We start from the raw sequence: 24,671 nt of genomic DNA, 5'->3' as shown, positions 1-24,671 counted from the left end.
TCGATCCGAGCTAGTGGGTCGTAGGTTAAGATATGCATTACTATGAATATACAAAATACGAGGTAAAAGAAATCTTAAGTCCTTATTTAATATATAATACATATCACTGTTAATATAAAATTACAAACGTAAACATAATTAAAATGCAAAAAAGACTTTAATAGTGATATTATATTTGGTACTATTGCCTAAACTAGGTACTTTTCTACTTGATACTGTAATGATTCGTTTACTCCACTGATACTTGTCAACACATTTTTGAGGAATTGATTTCTGCGTTGCACTCTACCTTGGCGTACCTTTACTTTAAATTTTCTATCTAGACGATGTATCTTATTAAATTTTAATAAGTGTACCTATATCATTTTTAAAGAAACCGAATGAAGTAGGATTACTGTTATGTAAAATATTTTATAGTAAGAGATGTAATTATATCTTTACGTTAAAATATATTTTTTTTTTATTCTTAAACCACCAAACCTTCTCTGACATAATAAAATCGTTCCACATTTTAGAAAAATGAAAATCATAATCTATTTTTACGTCTATATTTTCACACCAGATAAATATGTCACAGACGCTCCAACCTAACCGCAGATCTGGCTAACTCAATCCAAGATGGCGTCTAAAACCGCACGAACTCATTCATCAGTAGGCCTGTCATAAAATAGTATTACTCGGCCGGATCACAGGCTGTCGGCCATCGGGCATGATTACTACGAATCACCATAAATCAGGCCCGCAGAGGCCCGCAGACTCCACTCTAATTGCGATAGATCACATTGACTATAAATCAAACTTTCGGGTGTATGCGGCAGTTTTTTTGATAGACTTTGGATGTCGTAAATTGCGAAACTTTGGAAATTAAGAGGGCGGTTTAATTCTAGTATTAGAAACTTGAAATTTTCATTCTATTTACAACTTACTATAGTATACACATTGTAATTCATACCTTACAACTTTTAAAAACAATAATTTTTAACAGCACACTATATAATAAGTGTTCTATTTTGTTTAATTCGAGACATGTGTGTCTTATATATAATACATTAAAAAAAAATTAAGTTCATGGAGTAAACTAGAACAAAACATAAAATTTATTTATAATATATGTAATTTTATTTTGTTTAAGTCGATATGTCGACTTAACTAAATAAAACACTCAATATAGGTACAACTAGTACCTTTATAACTACCCAAGAAAAGTTTCAGTATATTTTGTGATTAGCCTATACCTATAGATAGGTCTTAATTTTAAATGCATCTAATATTCTTGATTGCATTACAGACAGTCTTTCGTAAACATGAGAAGAGTCATGTCGACGCAGCTATATACATTATTTACTATATCAAAACTAGGTTATCGTAATTTATTCTACGGTAAATTATACTTCGAGTCAATAAGAGTGACATTTTGTGCATGACGCTATTTTATTTGACACCACAATTTACGCAGCACTTAGTTTCAGCATTAAACAAATAGGCATCTATTTATACTCAACATAAAACTATAAGTGGATCGCGTGTCTATATTGAATAAAGTAACATTTAAAGATGGTCAAACAATAATCTTAGAAAAATTGTCTATAGACTAGCTTAATAAATTATTACTATAACTCAAAATATTCCTGATATAGGTAGGTATATTAAGGTAATTTTAATAATAATAAGGTATATTTTTATTATATTCGATGTCTATTAGTAGATACGAGTATGTATGATATATACTAGTTTCATATGAACTTACACGAAACTTTAATCGAGAAACCAAAATACATTTAACGGTTGATCAACACACTGTATTATAATCAACTCGGCTCGCTATCAAACAATTCCGTTCTTTAATTAGTGTAACGTGTCGAACAAACACTCGACCCTACCTTACATACATAAATACAGCTATTTCACACGTACAAACTCATCGAGAGTTAATCCAACGTAATTGATTCTCGCTAGGAGACCAATAAATGGTTATTGACGGCGCCAATAAAGTCCAACAATTAATAGATACCTTCACGATATAATATCTATAAATTCTTAAGTTTAATACACTTATCATTTTATATTTCGGTGGAAATCAATACAACTTCATTGAAATTTTGCTGACATGCAATTGAATGGCGCTTCTTCTATGTAAGTATAAATATGTACTACACTTCAACTTGTATCGTGTTTAATATGCTATGAAATCGAATGGAGAAAACTATCATTGAGATACTACTTACCTCTCTTTTGTGAAAGTTTTAATAGTGAAACATTTTCTAAGTAGAAAACGTAATTAAAGAATTTAGAAACCTAAATGTACTTTATGATCAGCCAATATCAGATTAAAGTAGAGCCTCACTTGTAATATAAATAAATATATGTGTCTGTAATCTATCTATTATCTATATATTTACTGATAAAAAATTATGAAGATTTCAAAGTAATTTAGGATAAAATATAATTTTAACGGGATGTAAATACCCTTTGTGTTGTAGATAACATAGTTAAACAACAGAGTTATTCTAAGATAAACAAATGCGCTTTAATATAGCTAAACATATATCTGGTTGCTAAACACTATTTTACATTTATAAACTGCATAAAATGAAGTAAAAAGAACTTTAGAGTTATGAAGATATAATTGTAGTACAAGCATATCTTCAAGTACAAATCGTCTTTGCAATGGATGGCGATGTATGTAAACAAAGGTTTCGTTTGGGCGAACTGCCAGACACACCAATTCTTCAGACGAAATTTAATTTGACTTAAGTACCTACTGCTTTCTAACCGTGCCTGAAAATAGTATTATTCGAATTTTTCCTCACTTATTATAATTAATTTATTTTTATTATTACTAAATTCAGTAAAATAAATTAGAGTGTATTGAGAGTTCTTCCAATTTCTACATATTTACAACATGACTTTAAGAATATAGAGAAATTACATATCATCGAAAGAAATATTGTGAGTATACTGTACATAAAGGTCATGGGTTCAGAAACCCATTAACATATTGCGGAGAGCTGATATAACTGACGAAAATATCCTGTTACCTAGATACCATAACGACTGAGTAGATCTTAGAAGTTAAATGGTCTATAGATATAGATTAACAATTGATATGACAGAAATAACAATCAAGTTTAGGACTGAAATTCTATATCTACATCTAATGCTCTTTATCAAAATTTAAAGGAGTTTTTAGTCTCTTGAATTTAGAAATTTAAACAGTTAATAAGTTTAGCTATTTTAAGAACCTTGATGTCTAGTATTTTACATGCATTGGCAAATACTTAGATACCTACAATACGACAATAAACTCTATGGGCTCCGTAACGTTGAAAATAGAGGTCACAAGCTATCGTAAATTATACTTTATAGCACCAAAGGGACGGTCTATTTTCGTTCGGAGACCGCTGTGAACATGGACTCATATGGACGCCATGCCACAAATGGCGACTCACGATTTGAAAACAGATTTATGATCGGCCACGATAACGGGCTTGCGATAAAAATTTTGCCATTCCATGGAAGTGTGTAGGTACCTATACGTCGTACCAACATACCACAATGCACAACGATTTCAAGTCGATGTTACGAAATAGTACCTAATGCAGCTGCTACGCCATTATTTCGATTTATCACACCGAGATTTGATTTCCGATTTTCATTGAGTTACGCAGATATGTTGCAATACTTGCAATACAACATGTCAAAAATAAATTATTTCACCTAACACTATAAAATCATGTGAATTCAATATGACCCCGAAATGAAATTAAGTTATTTGTCGGTATCATCACCGTTTTGAAATTCCAAACAAACTCTACAGAAATCAAATCATAGTATAGTAGAGTAATTTAAATTATAACTTATTAATATTTTAATTTAATTTAAAGAACACTTAGTACCTATAGTATCTATATATAATATAGGTAAGATAGAATATTATTCACAAATAAAAAAAATATAACTGATACATAGAGAATGGCTGTTACATTCAAACGTGTTACACGATTATTGTAAGGTATTCTAACTCACGAATTTCAGTCGTGGGGGATTAGATAATAAAACATTAATTTTATTTGTACCTTAACTCACGATTTATTTCTATATGGCCTATTTTATCGCCTAAGTTATTGATAAATATGTTACCTATTGCTAGCTTTTTATTAATTTATATATTGTAATTTACACGCATAAGTATTTTTATATATAAACTGGGCTGTGTTTAGAGAAAAAAATTGCTGTTTATATAAAAATTAAACCAGATATAATATGTAGGTACGAAACAAATATATTCATTATATTGTTCTATAATAGCTACAAATATACCCAGTATCTATGTAGAATAAAGAAAATGTATTTTCAAAGTTTTCAAATCAATGAATTCTGAATGAAAAGAACTCTATTTTGTTACTACACCTAGGTACTGATGGCTGATTTCAGCCATCAGTACTGAGTACAGTACCTCTATTGCATCGTGTGCATGCATCTTAGATATATTGGTAGGTATACAATAGTAGAAATCTACCTATTAAGTAGATAAATAACATACAGTAACATGAACGTGTCTATCTATAAATAAATGCAGATGAAAGAGCAGCCGGCCTCAGATTGTGGTGTCGAGGTCGCCGGACTCGCTCTGTGCTAGGTATATAATGGTTTTCATATACAATACCCTATGTATATATGTTAGTATATAGGTACCTACTTACAATTTAAATATATCCCTATATATAATATTATGTGCATGACTGAATATCAGGTTACCGTGGCCTTTAAAGGATTATACAGTACTAGCTTTGAGGATAAAGTTGTGATTGTAGTCAGCCCTGTTTTTAGACTAAAATATATTTAACAATAATAAATACTTAAACATATTGAACAAAATATAACAGAGAGTTGTCTGTACATAGATATATTCATGAATAAACATTATTAAGAGTCTTTATTAAAGTAATAGAACCCAAAACAATGTTTGTAAGTTTATTTATCTGTTATTATTTTTATATCAGTTTCTCTACGCGCTAATCTCAGAAAATGCTTAGCCAATTTGGGTGTGGTTTTTACCAATGTTCTTAGCTTATTTTTTTTATAATTTATTAAATTTCAATTGATTATTTATTAATTTATAATAGACAAACAATATGAATACGAAGTAACAAGATCAGGTAATATTAAAATATGTAGAATACAATCCATCATGGAATAGTGACATCATGACAAGTCATACAAATATATGCAACCATTTAACTTCCGTACTGACACCAAGGTCTAATGGGTTAAAACCTGCTTTAGGTTATTATCATAATGAGATTGACATCATATAACGTGTCGATAATACTGTAAATCTCATAATGTGATATATGGTTTAAACCCTACCTATGCCTGGTATAAATGGAATTTTATTTTGTAATTTACGTATAGATAAGTAAATTTTTAATCTTCTCTTATTTACCTCACCAAAGAAGTATCTAATTATGAATAGAAATAGTGACCAATGTCAATTGTTGCAATTTTTTTAGTAATATAATTAGAATAGTAAACGGTAAGCTGGGGGAGGTTACCGTTTACCATTCCGTCACTTATACAGCATTACATGTACGTATATACGTATATATAACTTCATTGTCGTTCCTGTAATATTACAGGAACGGAAATGTCTAATCTGCCATTCCACAAAGATATCATGTCTCTTATTCTGCAGTTCCACTGTCTAATCTGTACCTTACAACCGAAAAAATCTTACGAAGCAAGCTGCTTGGCGGGTGAAACAGATGAAACTGAGGTACCTACTTACTCATGCAGACGAATTTTTACAGTATAATTTATATAGTAGTAGAGTTATCCCACGAGTTAATGTGTATTGTGATAGATATATATGTACATACATAGTTACTCATTCATATCTAACTAGTACCGGCTCGTAGTACCAGTACATGACCGTCAGACTATTTTCCATTATTAATAAACAAAAAATATAGTTTCTTGTCTTCATCAGTTACATTTATTCAGTGGTACCAGAAGTAGACTTTGACCAAAGTCGTGTGTGCGAGCAATTATTCCTCACCTAATTCAGGCAGTGGTAAAGCAGATTCTTTCTTGTTTTTCAGTTAAGGGGTGATGCTTAGTTATCAAATAAGTGCACTTAAATTCAGATTTACAAATAATATAATATATAGATACATAATCTACGAAATACAACACATGTTTTATTTTCTCAATACATACATACAAGTCTAATACTTATGTGATATTCTATAGGTACTTTGATTCTCTTTTACTTCTCTAGTCTTTAGTAATTTTTTGCAATTATAAAAATAATATACTTACTAATAGTCCGAAAACATATTAATTCTTCATGCACAATAACTGTTGAATCATATAGGTAATACAATGTTATCAACATGTAGCTACGACTTATAATGCACTAATTCAATGTCCTTGATCGACCTATGAAGTACATAAAAACAATCAATGCTATATATATTCCATGAAAACGATTTTGAAACACGTATGTAAATTAATTTTAAATTCCAACTTGAAATTAGTCCGCCATCTTAACCGGGCGTGCGTACGCGCCTGCGCGCCGCGAGCACCGCGAAATTACAGGCGGTACACGCTGGCCGCTTGCGCGTTTAAAAATAAAATAAAGTTAAAACAACGTCATTTTGTGCACGTGTGTGTGAGGGCAAGTATTTATTTATAGGCTAGTAGCTATGTAAATATAACGAACGGCAAGTCCGGTTCAGTATTTCTTGTGGTTTGCGAAATGTCTTAATTCACCTGGCCTGCAAACAATACCCCAAGCAGCCTACCATTTTATTCATGTAGGTCCGAATGGCTAGGTAAGTAAGTTGAAATTAAATTCTTTTTATGACTTCAGAGTTTATAATTATACGCCATTAAGTGTTTATTAATCACCAGATATCTCTATAGGTACTTAGGTATATTTCTTTCTTTTTCAAGATCGATTTATAATTGAAAAAAAAAATCTAGAACCCGTTTAGCTTAGTGGATAAATGTAAGAAAATTACTTTACATTGGCTAAACTATAAAATTAAAGTCCTTACTAATATGTGAAAATATGTTAGTACCTACTAATCAGGTTGTAAAATAAATATTAGTAGGTTCAATATCTACAGTATTCAGTGCAGGCATGACGTAACATATTCTTCTAGAACTTAAAATCAGTTAGGTATGAATTTAAATGCTTCCACTATGTAGCCAGACATCTATTTAAGGTTAGCTCATATCTACCTAATTAATTAGCAAAGTCACAAAATGGAAATCGGCCATTCCACCCTGCCTACACCGTCATTATATGCATACAAATTAACACTAATCAGATTAATTTACATTTGGCATAGCAACGTAAGTATAATTTTATTATAATCGATAAAGTTCACCGGTTGGGTGCTACGGGGAAGGATCAGCAATACGTGTTGCTAAAGCATTTAATTTATATAGGTACTTACATAATATCCTATGCTGCCATATATTGATATTGCAAAATTAATAAGTAGGTATAGTTATAGATTATGTTATCTGTGGTTATAGTAAGAAAATAAACAATACACAAGAGTATCAATATAAAGAACTAAATGGTAGTACTAATGGTAGAACTAAATATGTTGTATAGGTACAAAGTATTTTAGGTGGGTAAATCTGTCTAATTTATTCGTGGTGGAAATATTACTACGTCATATAGTTAGTGTTATATTAGGTATATTGATGGCCGTTACCTGATGGAAGATACTACCTTCTATCATGTGTTTCATTTGATTAATTATCATTTTACTATTATAAATATAAGACCATAATGAGTCAGTACCTATATGAACTTACAATTGAGTATGTCAGCGTTTACTAAATTCATTGGGTTCATTGGGTATCCTTCGTAGAAGAAAAGTATCATTTGCTAATGGACACTTTACTATAGGTCGATATCTATACCTACTCAGTAATTGAAATTTCTTACCTATGTCTTTAGGTATAACCATTGTTAAACTTTGTTTATTTATTAATTTTTATAATTTAAATACATATACCTAGTACATAAATAGTCAAAGTAACTTTATTTTTGCCTCTATCTTTACATAAATAAGTTCGGAGAATGGCAATATAGTATTTCTTATAAGTAGGAATGTAGGAATGTAGGTAAATTGAAAATTGTTAAAGAATATTACAATTGAAAAATAATTTAGATCTATTGCTTATATATGTACACATATCTATGTGTATTCGAAGAAGTTATATTTTTTTGTTGGGAATACATACTTATAACCTTCGTGCGAATATAAAATAAGGGTCTATTTACTTATAGGTAGGTTGATAAGTATTATTCTGCCCACAGTACCACCAATAAAGCAATATTTATTACCATACTTAACGAAGGTCGATAACCTGCACGGGTTCTTTGATGTCAATTACATGATGTATCAACAAAATGCAAGAGCATAGAATAAGTAGGTAGTCTAATACCTTGTACATTAATGTAATGTTTTGTCTAGTAGAACCTAATTGTATTTACATATTTTATTAACACTGTGTACTTTGATACACTGGGGTAGATTGATTACCAAAATTATTAATTGGTAAACAGCAGTAAAATTTGACTAATTCCGTTTTGAATCTATACGGATGAAATATATAGAGACTATTTTACAAAACATCGAGATACCGTAGGCACTCGTTATAATTACTTACAATGGGTCATGATAGGTAGAGAAGTAAATAGGTTGCTAACATATATAAGCAGTGAGTAATTTCACCTAAATAAGTAGGCATTTAAGGCTTAGAGTAGACGTGCGTAGTGCGGCGCTTGGGATTAAGTCGAGCAAGATATTGCAAGACGATATTTCAGAACGCGCGAGTGGCAGGTCGTCGACCTCGCCGCCCCAGCCGCCGCTACATCTTGCGTATAGGGCTACCAGTTTAGTCGTATGAAAGGAATATTCTGGGTTAAAAGTATACATATACACATGCCGGTCAAATTAATATATATAATTACATACATATTAATTTGACCTGCATACCACATAATACACACAAAGAGAGAAATATCTACCTACCTCTTATACATCTAATTCAGTATAATGAAACCACCAAGTTTCTATAATATGTAAAATCATATCATATCATATCCCATACGGTTATACCGTTTATAGAGCAAAAGACTTTATTCAAAAGGGACAAATAAGGACAAAAGGGGCGAAATTGGAATAAGAAAAACACGCAACGTAAGTAGCTGGTAGATAGACCCAGTCAGATAGATCTTGAGCCACGTTCATCAGCACTCCCCGTCTTCAGCATTTATACATCTGGGCGGAACACAACCATAGGTAGTTTGGACTTATTGTCGTGTATTTACACAATTCGGGAAATAACTGCACTTACAGTTATTTCGTAATAATACATAACTATATTCCGGCGGTAATATAAGAAAATATATAGGACACACTCAGTGGTAGCATAGAGCGGCAACGGAATAGAGCGATTGTTCGTACTATGAGGGTAAGTAGATGGAAGTCAATATCGTACTTAAGTAAGAGCTATATAAAGTATTTACAAATTAATTATATCTAAAGACATTGGCGTAAGCACAATAAATACTGCTTAATATTTTTTTAATTAATTGAAAATATGTTACTAGCTTGTAACAGATCTCTTACTATTATATTGCAAAATTTAATATCAGAATAAATAGAACCATAAAATAATAGAAGGATTCGTCAACCTAATAACATTTTTCTATACGTGTATTCGTAACTCGTGCTAAACGGATAAATTGATTTGGACAAAATTTTGTATTGGCCTATACCAATTGGCTCGTTGATGACCTAAAAACACAACTGGACTAAGTCGCAAGGTAGGTTACAATATGTTCACTATGAAACTATGTTCTAGGCTTACATTATATTCTATATCTATATATACAAGAATACCTACACATGCTGTACAGCACACGCAATATAAGTTTGATGAATGAAATTACTACGAGATTACCTTCAGATGAATATTAATTGATTTACCTATGTATTATAGGCATAGGTACATACCTACCTAAATATATACCTATTTAAAAAATAACGACAAATTGTTACTTTGTAACGTATTTTAATCACTTAACAATCGAAATAATTAAATATGATTCTTTTTTCCTTTTCTTATTTAGAATTAGAACTAACTTACATTTTCTCTAAATATCTCTCATAAACAGAGAGAAAAAATACTTTAAATTATTGTGTCGAGTTAACCACTTATGAATAAAAATATAATCTCAAATCAATAAATTTTCTTAAACTGATATCAAAAGCCATTATCTTTCTAAATTATCGCAGGTAGATAGGTAGGTATCGACCCTTATTAACAATAGTAGGATTGATAGAATTTATTGGTAAACAGAAAAATAAAATAAAAAACGTCTTCGTTATCCCTTATTTGATTTTAAGTTACGATTATGTTGCAGTTCACCAATACAATATTAAGTTTGTATAGATTTAAAAAATGTTGGTTTCAAAGATGTTTTTATTTAATTGATTTGTAGTAGGTACCTATTTACTGATTAGAATCTAAAGTTATGGATGCGTTTTGTAACACGTAGTCCAATTTATTACGTATATTTTAAAGGTGTGCACAAATAACTTTACTAGTTCCCCAATTACTTAGATATATTTATTTAGAAATTTTAGAGATAGTTTCGTTTTGCTGAATTTTTGATGATTGTATAATGACATATGTAGGTACCTACTATGAATTGTGTTCAGTATTATGAAAAGTATTTTAATAATGTGTCGACCTTGAATAATTAATTGACCTATCTACTATAATTAAAGTCCTTAGTAGTTTTGATTATTGTATAATAATTAATTATTTCAGCAGTGGGATAAATACTAGAAACTTGCCAATAAAGTAGAGGTCGATAACACCGAGCCCAAAACTAAATGTAATGTAATTTAATCAAAAATATTAATTAACGTAAAATACCACTTCTACTATTTTACTTAATTCAGATATTAGATATATTATAGGTACCTACCTACATTGTCATAACAGACTGATTGAATATAAAATTGTGCGGAACCTCAACGGATTTGAATCTAACACATATTTTTTTCAAAACGATGTTATCTTCTATTTTGTAGCAATCATCCCTATCATCCCCTAGACCATTGGAGTAGCATCCCCGGTCCCCGATCCCCGCCCTACAAGACAATAAATATGTCAGAAGATATTACAGCGTGAGTCGGGCCCCGTCTTAAGTAAATTATTACTCTAGAACTTTTGCTGATGAGCTCGACGCCGTACTTTTCGCGTTTTATTGCCGGAGGCTTAATCCAGGGTTCACTCTCATATTGTTGATAGCGGTAAAATAAATCATATTTTAATATATTTATATGTTAGCTTTCTTTTTTTTTTGCGTATACCTAATTGAAATAGTAAATAAACTGACGGCCCACTGGCTGCCCGCCTGCCCACGGATGATAAACAGTAACCATCGCCTATATATCTGCACGATCAGTACTATCAACTGCTAAGTATCACCCATGATACCCTTAAGCATTGTCATTCCAGTGGACTAAGATATTATGCCTCTTACCCTGCAATTTGACTCACTAACTGTACCCTACAACCGAAATACAAAGCAAGCCGTTTGGCGGCTATAATAGGTGAGAGTAAAGTACCTACTTATATACTTTTTAAAGTCTACCTCGGTGACTAGGAGAATACCTAAAAGGAGAAAGTGGTCGGGTGTATTTTTATAGAACATTATTTAAAATTTTCACCACTTTTTCCACAAAGTAAACAAGTTCCATTCCCTTTGAAGCCCCAAACGAAACCAGACGTCACTTTAAATAATAAAAGAAAGACCTAAAATTAATAATTTGACATTCGTGCTTAGGTCCCATACAAACATACGGTTTATTACCTACCTACCTACTGCTGTTTGGCTACTTTTGGTAAACAGGCGACTATGGTGCATGCGTGTCTTATCTAAATTGAATTTTAGTTTGTAACTGAATTCAAACACGCATATCGATAACAAAACAAAATCAACTTTTGATTACCCGCTGCGGTATGTTACAAAATATAAGAGAAGTAAAATGTTTAGGTACATTTCGAAAATATTGAATATATACGAGTACATAAAATAATTTGTAATACAACGAGGCATATTAACTATTCATACCTATTACAATGTCCAAGATAACTCCGCCTTATTTTCCAGTGTAATCAATGTTCATGAAAAATTAAGAATTAGGTACCTTGATCGCTTTAGGAGGATAAGCGTAGGATACCTATCGACATAAAAGTTTCAAAGTTATACCTAGTTAGCTATAGATATTGTAACATATTTGCATTGCTGCACCGATTTTGAATAAACTTGGAGATAGGTATTTAGTAATTTATAACATGGAACTGTGGAGTTCAGAGAGTACCTACTTATCTAGTAGTTTTAGTTTAATATTGTTTCTACCGCTACACTTTAGTAGCAGGTTTATTTTATATACCTAGATAACCTATCTGACCTTCTATTATAGAAATATACCAGTAATAAAGAATAAAAATTATAAAATTATTAACTACCTAATCGAAATCACAAACAGGGGATAACAAGTAGATAGACCAGAAACCAATTTTCGTCTCTAATTTAAAACTTCTGATTAACTAAGAAAGTATTTTCCAAATATTCAAGAGGGAAATAACTAGACTAATAGAAAGAAACATTTATCCCCAGTAAGACACTTATACCTGTAACTAAGTAGTACTTAGGTAAGTAGACTATTGAAAGGAAAGCTCTCTACATTTAAAGTAAACACGGAGAGAACACTAAAAATACATTGTAACCCACACTTCTTACAAAGCAAACAAAACAGTTTCCCGCAAAAAAAAATCAGGAAAAAGCACGCCAGAGAAAAACAACGCGACCATAAAAGAAAGAGCAGAGTTGGCGGGCGAAAAGCGGCTTGCTCGCTCAGCGTCCTGGCGACCGTCGCTATTGGCCGCCTGCCGCCCCCTGCACCCAACTCCCCCCCTCCGTCGGACCGTAACTCACTGTTCACTTGTTTTTACGGCCGCCATTTTGTGACGTTCGCTCGCGCGGCAGCCCGCGCTAATCCATACGGATCGGCATTCGGCTGTGTGCGTGACCCGACCGCGCGATTTTTTACCGGTCGGGTTGGTTGGCAGCTAACATTAATCTAGGATTCTATGAACTCAAATGTATGAGCTCTTTGTATTGGATTGAAGCCAAGGACCATGTAATAAATTAACAAGCACGAGACTTGTAGTAAATTTAATATCAGAAAATATATTACTTAAATATTATAACTAACTCAAGATAAGTAAGGAACTATAATAATGTAATCAACTATTATAACATAATAGTAGCCAAATATTAAATAAATGGTTCTCTGTATCTTCGAAAACATCAAGAATTTTCATCTCTACATTTATCTCTACCAACAACACACGTTCATTTCGTATCTAATAATTTCACCAAAGAAATATTTGATGAGTATACCTACTCACCTCTACCAAGGTATAGGGGTGAATATTTATTAGTAGTGAAGCTAGTACTTACTAGTACCTACATTTGTAAAACCCACGAAATTTATTATCGGCTGCAATATCAATAAACATACCTACTTACCTGAGTATGTGAATCTATTAGGTTCACATACAAGTAGAAATAGTCTTTTAGTAGGTAGGTAGTCCAGTATATTAAAGACTAATGTCATTAACACATCTACCGTAATTTATTCAAACAATTGGCAGATACAATATATAAGTAGGTATCTACGTATATAAGATTATTTTACTCCAGTTATTGGGTATCTCGATAGTGGGTAGTAGATAGTTGGGTACCTCTACCGTCATTTTACAAACTATTTCTCACTAATAACCTCCATTCTACATTAACATGCAAACGATAAACGCTGATCCCATTACAGCACATTACTACGGTCCCCTATCTCCCTAATGAGGGCCTGGCATCCATAGATGCATGAGCACTCATAATGTCCCAGCATCCCTATCTTTACGTCTTAATCCCCTCATTACGTGTAGCTACAAATTTAACGGTATATCTACCTACTATGAATTGTATCTATACGTAGATATTATTACCTTATATTTATACCTACTATACCTACAAATTTGAAAATCAAACTACCACACTCTACGCATATTATATATTTAAGACTAATATCTACCTATATATAGATAGAACTGTCTAGGTAGATATTAATTTTAAATGATATAACAGAGTCGTAAAAAAGCTACCTAAGTTATTTTTTTAGATAGATAGTTGAAATATTCCTATTCATCTTGAAATTATAAAAAGCCAACTATAGATATTGTTAGATACCCAAATTGGGCAGAAAATACGAATTAAGATATCTAAGTAGATCTCTATTTACAACAATCAATATCTGAACTTTTTTTTTAACTAGGCGTCTATAGTAGGTACAATTAGGTAATTTAATATTAGTATAGTAACGTATAATTATTTTTAAAATCTTTTTTAAAATTATTATACTTCTATGCCCATTTTTCATATTTAGGACATCGATTGTACTATGATAAATTATTGTAGTACCTACTTAGATCTACTTAATTGTAAATCCCATGGTATCTGCTGTGTATCTAGCTATCCTCCTACTTCACTGTTTAGATTAATGATGAAAGTTGTTGCATGAAGTGCTAACTTCTTTACCGCATTAGATATGTAGGCAAGTACTGTTACATACAAGTAATGTACGGCGGATACCTACAAAGCAGTAACTTCTTATGTCCCTTGCAGCAACTTAGCTTCTAGCGGAGGCCAAGAATCCATAAGTATGGTGACTACAAAGTTTGATATCCCGATGTCGTGACACAGAATATCGTTTGCTTTCCTAACTTTCATTACATGCCTATTTATAAATATATCTAGATACTACATCGAATATACCAGGTATACCTAGAGGAAAATTAAAATATTTTTAAAACCTTGATCTGCAGATATTTAAATATACAAAAAACGTATTCTGACTATGAATTTGAAGATTAATGAACCTATAATAGCGTTAAATTAAAATTAAAATCAGCTTTAGGTACAAATTTGAAATGTTTAGAATTAATTGTCTACCTAAATAGGGCGTATTTTCATTTAAAAGGTAAATGAGTAAAGGTTCCTAATTATTATTTCAAGCCACTATCTCTATGAATAAAGATGTGATGTATACCCTTTCCAAGTCTGCCTAGAATGGACTATTTGTAGGTACGCCTTTTGAATTTTTTATAAATCTCAGCAGCTCACATAATAATCGTCGAATATTACCGCTTTAGTTACACCTGAATTGATAATGTTCAATGATAGTAGATATTAAAATTATCTTGTCTAGTCGGTCAGAAAAAAATTATTGATCCAAGTATTGCGGTATTTCTAAATCCAATTTCTGTTTTAAGAAGTTAAACTGCCATCTCCGTAGGCAACTGATGATGCAGTGGAACGGTCAAAGTTTTATAGAGAACGTTTATAGCAGTAAAAGTGAAACGATGCTGTAAAGTGGGCAATTGTCGCGCAATCAACTCATGCGTTAACGTCTGAGGTCCTAGGTTCATTTTCCGGGCCTATAGGTCAGCTGTACATTTTCTTGACACTGAGCTTAAAATGAGCTTAAATTTAAACATTGGAATTTACAACGAAAACGTGATTATCTGTCTAACTATCGTTTTTATATATGCCTAACTTAATTTATATTTATACTAAGCAGGTATATAATTTCACAGTGAATGTTAGAGTCAGTCAGTTCATGTACGAATATATTCCTATTTCATCGTGATGCCAACAATAAAATCATTCCACTACCCATCTAAACATCGAATAATACACTATTTTTGTCTTCATATGATAATTAAAATAAACAAAAACTTATTTTACTCATAAAGAAATTAAAATCCTTTATAAATGAAAGCAAACTCAAAGCACGAAACTTAAACAATACTTACAACCACATTTACATAATTTATTTGTCAATGTTTTGCCGATAATACATTGTCCCATCATTACGTAACATGGTTTTGTTAATTGCCGCAATAAATATATTGTAATTGTGTTGTTGTTACTTTAATTTTATGACTCGTTTTTGTTGTGTCTACCTTTTTGTACGGCATCTTGTACCCAACCTACCTATACGATTCTTATTTAGATGATTGGTACATATGAGGCAATAGCTCCTAAAATAATCTCCTAGACGCATCACCATAATCCATAACATTTAACAGTAAAGTCACCTGAAAGATTGATGTGTTCAGGAACACCTTTCCTAAAATATCGGTTAGAGGGAAAACTGGGAGCGGGGAGTTCGGCACCATGTGTTGGAGATGGCCAGCCGGGCATGTGCTATAATATAAGCGCGTTTCAAGCCATTCTGAACCTTAGAGTTTAGGAAAAACGGAAATTTAAAGATAGCCCGGTGATTAAGGAATGTTTGTACACCTCGGAGGTGACACCCGAACTGTCGATACATTTCACAATTGTCGTAAACTCCTGGAGACGGAAGGGGAACGCAGTAAAATTATCATTTTATGCCGTTCGACGACTGAAATGACACAGGAATGTTGTAAAACTGATTTATTGTATACATCCCTGGAGTCACATGCTGAATTTTTGATGAGATCTTTGTTTTAAGATATCTAGAGCAAATAGATGGAGATGACGGGGAGGGTTTATTTTTACCACAAGACAAGATTTCAGAAAAGATTTGTGGCTGTTTTGGTACTAACAAAACCAAGAGACGGAATCTATCTTGAAAGATTGAAACGTCCGGTGTTAGAGCACTGTAATACAAACAATCTGAAAAACATTTGAGACGTTGTGTCTGTTCTAATTGAGTAAGTTTCTATAGTTATAGGTACCATCAAATTAGTCTGTAAATAATAATAATTCATAGATAATAAAAACAAAGAACTTTTTTATAGGGTAAAACCCGGATAGATCCCGCATTAGGATAGGTGCCGTATTTTCAAAAAACCATACTTCGAAAACTCGTGACTAAGAGTTAATAGTATATGTAGGAGCCTAAGTCACGCATCTTAATTATCCACGGACTGTTGTTCAATGAGGATGTATTTCGCTTGTATTTCGAAGTATTTCGCCGCGAACTTCAGAATAATATAAAAATAGTTAGTATTTGCCGTTGTGTAACTTTGTAAATAGTATTAGGTACATTATGTTATATTTTCTATTACGTCAATAAATATGGCTCATTAAGTGTGCATGTAGATATAAATGCTAGCTCTTTTCATTTTACTTTATTTAAAAAATACTTAGACATCTGTCCCTATCACAAAGGATAGTTGCCTTGAATTTTCGAGGTATAGGTGCCCTTAGTGCCCTCTTATCTATCTCTTGATACAGTTTTATTGAACGAAATCCGGTCTATTTTAATTGAAATAATAAATATAGTTATGTAACTCTAATATTTACTAATAGCAATTAAGAAGCTATACCTATATTTGTGGAATAAATGCTTTAAAAATTTAATTATTATAATTTTCGTTATAAAATTATTTAAAATGATAACAATAAAAGTATTTTTAAAAAAGTGTTTCATTATTCTACCCATGTCTCTTGGAAGCAATTGCTGTTTGAGGAGTAGGACGACCTCATATTTGGTTACGTTTTTCGTTTAGGTACACAGTATAAAGGGCATCTATCCTTCTTAGCATTTTCATGGTGGGGCAACTATCCATACCGATAGGCGTCTATCCTCAAACAAAGGGCTCCACAAAATACTCAAATCTGTAATAGATAGGTCCAAAAAACCAAATAATAATTCACCATAAATAATTAAACTAGTTACTCACATAGAAATTGTTCGTATAAAAGTAATATTTAAAGAATTAGAAGGCAATTACAAAAAGAGGCGCATCTATCCGGGGTTTACCGTACATACGTATGCAATAAGAATATAGAACTCCGTTATTTATAAAAATATGCTTAAGTAGGTATCTCCGATTTAGCAACCTAGGATACAAGGATTAAATAATTTAATTGATTTTCGTATTCTATTTTATTTATAATAGTTTCACATGTTTATATTAGGTATAATAATTTAAAATCATAACAATTTCACCTAAACATATAATTATTATTTCTTAAATAATATCTTAAATATTTTATATAGGTATCTACGTAATTTAATACCTTTATCTATTCAATTACCTAGGGATACATACCTACTATATTATCTTCTTTTATTTCACTTAATTGGTAGACATACTTAAGTACCTACCTACTTACATAATTTGGAAAATTTGATTAAGTCGACCAGTCACAGGCATATTTTATTGCCCTATATTTCCTTATTAACGCTTTCCTCGATCCATGTAATCAGGGATTTTGTTATTAAATGAATTGGCTTCTATTGTAGGAAGAGAAGAAGCAATTTTATGTACTACCATGTGCCTACATAGCATTTTCTAAATGTTTCAGATAGGTAAAAATTTTGTTATCTCTAAACGAATTCCTCTTTCGCCTGTTTACATTATTAAATGTTCACCTACTCGTATGCAGTTACTTTAAAGAAACACACAACAAATAATTATTGCTTACACTATTTAAATTATATTACACCATAATAATCAAACCAACGGTATCGATGCAACGATCCAACGTACGATTAACGCGATAAATGAATGAGAAAGCAATTGTCACGACCTCTCGACTTGCGAAAAACGCATTAAAACAAACAGTGCAGTAAAAATAAATCTAACTGCCTATAAAAACTGCCATAACTATCACTTAAACGCCATTGTGCTTCGTAGCGCCTTTTATCTCTCTACTACCGTCGAAATGCAGCAACAATGTGCATTCTAATAACAATGTATAACGCAAATATTATCAAATGTATTCTAGACGCTATCAAGACGCCGTTAAAGCACTTAACTACAATTTATAAGCCAGTCCACTCCGGCGCGCGAACAAGGTCCGATGAGTTTAATAAATATTTCATAGCTCATTTACCTCGTATTTAATGCACACGTAGGTAAGTACTATCTATTATTGAACAATTGAGAGACACAACCATGTTTAAATACATTGGTGAGACACAACCATGTTTCCCTAGGAAACATGGTTGTTGTGTTTTAGAATTCTTGCATGGTACAACACAAAGGGGTAGGACAATATTAGTAACGAGGACTAGTGGTGACTGGTGGTGGTGACTTTTGACAGCAAAGCACAAGTACTATTTTAGGCAACGTTAAATCCTCTCATTCTCAACTAACGTAAAGTAATTGCATCATTTCATTATCCTATGTAAGAAGAAAGATACACAAAATACTAATAAAACTAACGTAAGTTGATATCAAAGTTAGTTTTGTGGAACGAAATCCCAAAACATTTACTTATTCCATATAGATACGTAATGTTTATTGCACACAGAACCGAACTAACACAATAATAATAAAGACAGTTTATTAGGCCTCTCGGCACGAGCCCTTATCGAGTCCAATTAAATATCATTTTTATTAGGAATCTGTTCGAACGCACCATGGTCACTGTATTCCGTTTTAATTTTAACTTTACTGCATCTTCGATTTTATGTCTCAAGATACTTTTAAATTTTTTTAAGTACCTACCTATATATTTTCGTACATTTATTACCTATATACCTATTACTAACTGTTCCCGTATTGTTAATAATAATTAAGGTATAAGTACCAAAGTTTTTTTTTAAAGTTCACATACCAATTTATTAATCCATAGTAATGAACTTTAACTGCAACCATCCATGAACCTGAAATAGAAAACGTTAAATTAGTCGAAACACTTTTGTATGGCGCAGAAATAAGATGCTAATCTAGACATTTACGACCTAAAATATAATTAAACGTTCCCACATAAAAAGTTCTTTCTCAAATAAATCATCGTAGAAAAAAATAATTGTTGATACTTTAATTTATTTTGACAGTTAGGTACGTTTCAATAAATAATACTATTTTATATGATTTTTCATGAAAAAGTATCATGAGCCATAAATAAACCGGGCGATATTTGCTACAATGAATAAGAAAAAAATTGCACAGAACCAAACGGAGATCGCTTTTCTTCAATGGTTACTTTATATGCAAATTCCTTGCAATAAAAGTGGGAACCCTTCTCTCCTAGCTTTATACAGAGAGCGCAAGTCTCGAATCCGTCGTTTTATGTATTCGTGAATCGACGCTGTTTTATTGGTATCGACTATCGATTCGATTCGTTGCCATTCGAGAATTCGGAAGTAAAGCTGGCTATTTCGAGTATTTCGACTGCTAGACGTGCCTATTTGATCGCTATCAAATTTGATTGCCCCGGATAAAGGTCCCATTTACAATCCGCTTGTTGACTGAAAATATTTGAAGTTTATTTGGGAAAATATAAACTTCATATGATAAATAAGAAAGCATGGAAAAATATATTAAATAATATTTATTATCACAACTACACGTACCATATATAGGCATGAATTTATTTGCAAATGGTATTAATTCGGGATATATGTAATATTTTTTTTATTATGGTCATACTATTTTTATTCAAATTGTTATAAGCATTATTTAATGTTCAACTGCATTCGTAAACAATACAAGTGCTTGGTTAATATTGTGATCATATTTTATTATATCTAAAAAAATGCATTATTCTCTGCTCTACCTATATGGGGATATTCATATGTTACTATTAGATGTGTCGATTACTGTAGATAGATATAACAAGCAAGAGATTACATTCTTGTGAGGTGGCGAGGGCAAGAGCTGTGTTGTGTACGCGACGTCCGACAAGGATCTTATATTTCCATAAAACGTACATTTTACGAGCACACCTGCACCCTTACGCCTCCCTCGCGTCCCCCGCCCAAAACTTAGGCTCTACTATCTAAATTACCAACACATATAGTAGAATATACAATAAGACAACCTCTACATACTGTCACCACGTAACAAATTAAAAGTGTCACAGTAAAACATTCACAAAACGTTCCGCGTAGTTTCTACGATTTAGTTTACGACTGAAGCTTTAATAAAAATCTCTAATAACATTCCGACATCGTGTTCCTCGCATCTCAGAGCATTTATCATAACGGCATTCCCCATCTCTACATGAATAAAAATATAAGTAACTATCCAATTACTCGTCATATCTGTTTTCGTTCATAATTTGTTTTAATATTTTTTCCAGATACAAGGCGATTCAATCTTATAAATTATTATACATAATAAGAGCGCCACCTTATTTTTTCTCTCAATAAGCATGTAACTAGAACCGCGTTGGCTCCACTATAAACTTCATAACAAACTGCCACATGAAGCCATATCTTGTGTATATTATGAGCTTTTTCGTTTAAGCCAGAACATCCACGTCGTTACTTAAATCGTCATAAGAGGAATGCAGAGCAATGGAATAAAGCCCCTTAAGATAATACAATACGGTTACTTTTTCTTGGTTTGTCTTTATGTCTATAAGATATTTATTAACTAAAACAGCACCGCCCTTTAGATGTTTTACTTAACTGTTAATAATTCGAAGGTGTAGATATAAAAAGCCGGCCAACATTTAGGTATTCATTTTTTTTGTTTACTCTTAAAGTTACAAAAAATATTACTCATATAGGTGAATTTCATAGTCGTAATATAGTAGGTTGTTACCTAGTCTGATTAAATACAATAGGTAGGTACTACAAGGCATTCTCTCTACATTGTTTAGTCATAAATTCAATTGAAAAGTCCAATAGGTACAATTTATATCAGATTGTAACCACATAGTATTTCATGTACAGTAGTATATTTCAGGTAGTAGTATGTTGAACAAATAAATCAAAACAAGAACAAATAATTTTGATAGAGTGAGTTCTATATACTAAAAAGAATCAACGAATAGATAATAGATTATACCTATTATCTAATTAGAAGACTGTACCTATACATAAATATACACATATTTTATATAAAGATTATATTACATAGTTACTAGTACTCAGTGCAAAACTTATTATTAAAATTTATTAAACAAATATTTAAAAAATACCATAAAATATTTCTATGATTCTTTCAGTCCATCCGAACGCCAAAGAACCGTGAAATTATAATTGCTCAATATTCATATATTCTATTAGCACATCATTCTCTTATAATTAATCTAAAATTCTACAGCATACAATAAAGTGTTTAAGACTTTACAAACGAGTAGTAGGTATCTGAAACTGGCAACTCATCAGCGCCACCCACTTAGAGTGCATCGCTCAGCACGCCAATAAACTCTGCCCTGAAATGGTCCGTTCTCATTACGACAATGTTGCTTCAAACATCTAAATTACCTATTGAGCAGCCGTCCAACTGAGTTATAGTAGCATAAATTAACTGCAAGAGGTACGCCCTCCTCACTTATTGGACTGAGGTGGCCTGGGGTCGCTTCCATTATCTCTATAAGCGTTGCCCTAAAATATTCGATTATGGTTTACTCACCGGCTTTCATTACCGGTTTCGTGGCGTGACAGTCATTTTGTCTCGGATTTTATTGAAAGGCTTTACTCGAATATTAATGCATTTAATATTTTATCATACTGTGTAACCTGAATAAATAAAATATATAATTTAAGGTTTTTATTGCATGAAGTATATACAGCCTTTAATAAATTTTGAACATGCGCCGGGAATAACAACGAATTCGTTATGGAGGTATTGCAAACAAAAAAAAACTTCTTTTACATGGAGAGAATATAAGCTACTGGAATATAGATATTGCTTCGATATCTAGAATAAAAAAAAATTAAGTATCAAACAGTAATTCAGCCTACCTAATGAAAAGTTGTAAATAATACTTTTTATACATACAAGAAAGTATAGTCATAACTAGATGAATACACTACTTATCACTGCTTTTCATCATCACGATATCGTAAGACGTAATTATGAGAAATATGATTCGATTTTTTTCTTTGAATTTAAACCATATACCAAGCTCCCTGAGCAGATTGAAAATAGTAGGTTAGTGTCTACATCTCATGAACTAGTGAATTAATAATGGACTATCATAAATTAACAAATTATCAGCCCTAGTAGTAGATGTAAATGTAACGAATATATGTATTTCATCGTATAAATAAATTATACTGGAACTACAACAGTGAGCCGCACCCCAGCTACCCGTCTGGCGTCACGTTCAGTTGACAACGTTAGCATTTCTTTTGTGCACGCCCCGAATTGCCGACATAAAACTTCGAGACCTGTTTTGCTACGTGATATCTTCAGTCTTTTTACTGTTTATATTACTCGATGTACTCTTATCAGTGTGTTAGAAATGGATCCACTGCTTTTCATTCTAGAAAAGTTGAATCGTAAAATTGTCTACTGCTGTATCTACTTGTAGCTGTGTCGAAACGAGGAGTGCAAAAGAAATAATAAAGACCCTCGGGCAGGAACTTTCCGAGTTTCGTAATTAATGTTGCAAGAAGATATCGCCGGGAAAAGTTTTTTCATCACGTTCGTCAGGGCGTAATGAGCGCCCCCGCGGCGGTACATCGTAAAAACACCATACAACTTAATAAATAAAACTGGAATTCGTGAAGATTTATCACGAGGTCTACATTGCGATTCGTGACTCGGGCCTCGAGGCGTGTTTTTGCTGTACACGACAAGGATAAGCAACGCGGTAGTAAAAAATAGAGATATATCATAGAGGCGGTACGACGCCTCATATTTACAAAAAGTTCCAGTATGAAATATTTTGACGTTTCTCGGTAGGCGTCGTCGTATGGGAAACGAATGAGTTTGCGGGTGTTCCTTCCTAGAAATACACTCGATATTTATCATGTGTGTAAATATCTAAATCGGTTTGTGTTGCGGTGAAGATGCTGTAGCTAGAGCTTCCTATGAACACTATTATAAATAGTATAATAGATGCAAGTAAAAAATATAGATAAAAATATATCATCTACATTAGTTTACTTACTTTAAAAGCAAACCAGCTAATTTGTAAAAAGAAATTCTATAAGAACGCAGTATTTATACCTATAGGTAGACTATTATATACAATACAGTAGGTACCTTCCTCAAAAAATAGGTACCAAACGCCACAATATATGAAACCAGAACGGAATAGAACCACTAATATCGATTGCAGCAAAGTATTCACTACATACGTATTAGGTAATACGTATATAGTGAATACTTTGCTGCAATTTTAGTAGATTATACGTATTAAATAATTTCTTACGATAACTATATTTTTTTAATTAGGTTAGTAAATATACAAAAAAAACTATTATATACAAACAAACAAACGGTTAGACAAAAATGTCACGTAGTACGGCGGAATCTACTCTACTATCTAATCTACTATCTACTAGATAATATAAAATTACTCTATCGTATTAAATATTATAAATTAGTATTTGGACTCCGTGCTTATATAGGCAAAAAGTAATAATTCGACACCTACCAATATCATCATTCTCCAATACAACATACGAGTACCTATGCCCTGTACATAATACATAATTTAGCACTTGGACAGCCCACGTAGGTAAGTACATTGAAGGTTATATACACACCTCTCCACAAAATAGCACGTTTTAAATTCCCAGAAAGCCGGTCGGATTCAGTCCACGTACCGTGCCGCAGGTGATATCAGGATACACGACAGTCCAACT

The 24,671-nt window shown here is 32.1% G+C and overlaps 1 protein-coding gene and 1 pseudogene across 3 annotated transcripts in view; one reads left to right on the top strand and one right to left on the bottom strand.

Annotated features, from left to right (window-relative positions):
• The window catches only part of LOC131847825 (homeobox protein abdominal-B), a 98,615-nt gene that overhangs the window by 51,640 nt on the left and 22,304 nt on the right, over positions 1–24,671 (bottom strand). For 2 of the 3 annotated variants that reach the window (XM_059197484.1, XM_059197486.1), the window contains exon 2: positions 19,733–19,781. The gene's annotated coding sequence lies outside the window, so the exon portion shown is untranslated. Of the gene's footprint in view, positions 1–6,321; positions 6,577–19,732; positions 19,782–24,671 lie in introns of those variants that run through there. The other variant, XM_059197485.1, reaches the window with a different exon arrangement.
• LOC131847962 (uncharacterized) overlaps positions 1–24,671 on the top strand; it is a 30,076-nt pseudogene that overhangs the window by 141 nt on the left and 5,264 nt on the right.

Source organism: Achroia grisella, unplaced genomic scaffold (assembly GCF_030625045.1).
Source record: "Achroia grisella isolate CSIRO2021 unplaced genomic scaffold, CSIRO_AGI_Agris_v1 utg544, whole genome shotgun sequence".
NCBI classification, from domain to species: domain Eukaryota; kingdom Metazoa; phylum Arthropoda; class Insecta; order Lepidoptera; family Pyralidae; genus Achroia; species Achroia grisella.
The sequence above is the reverse complement of the archived record's forward strand: the minus strand, read 5'-3'. Positions and strand labels throughout refer to the sequence as shown.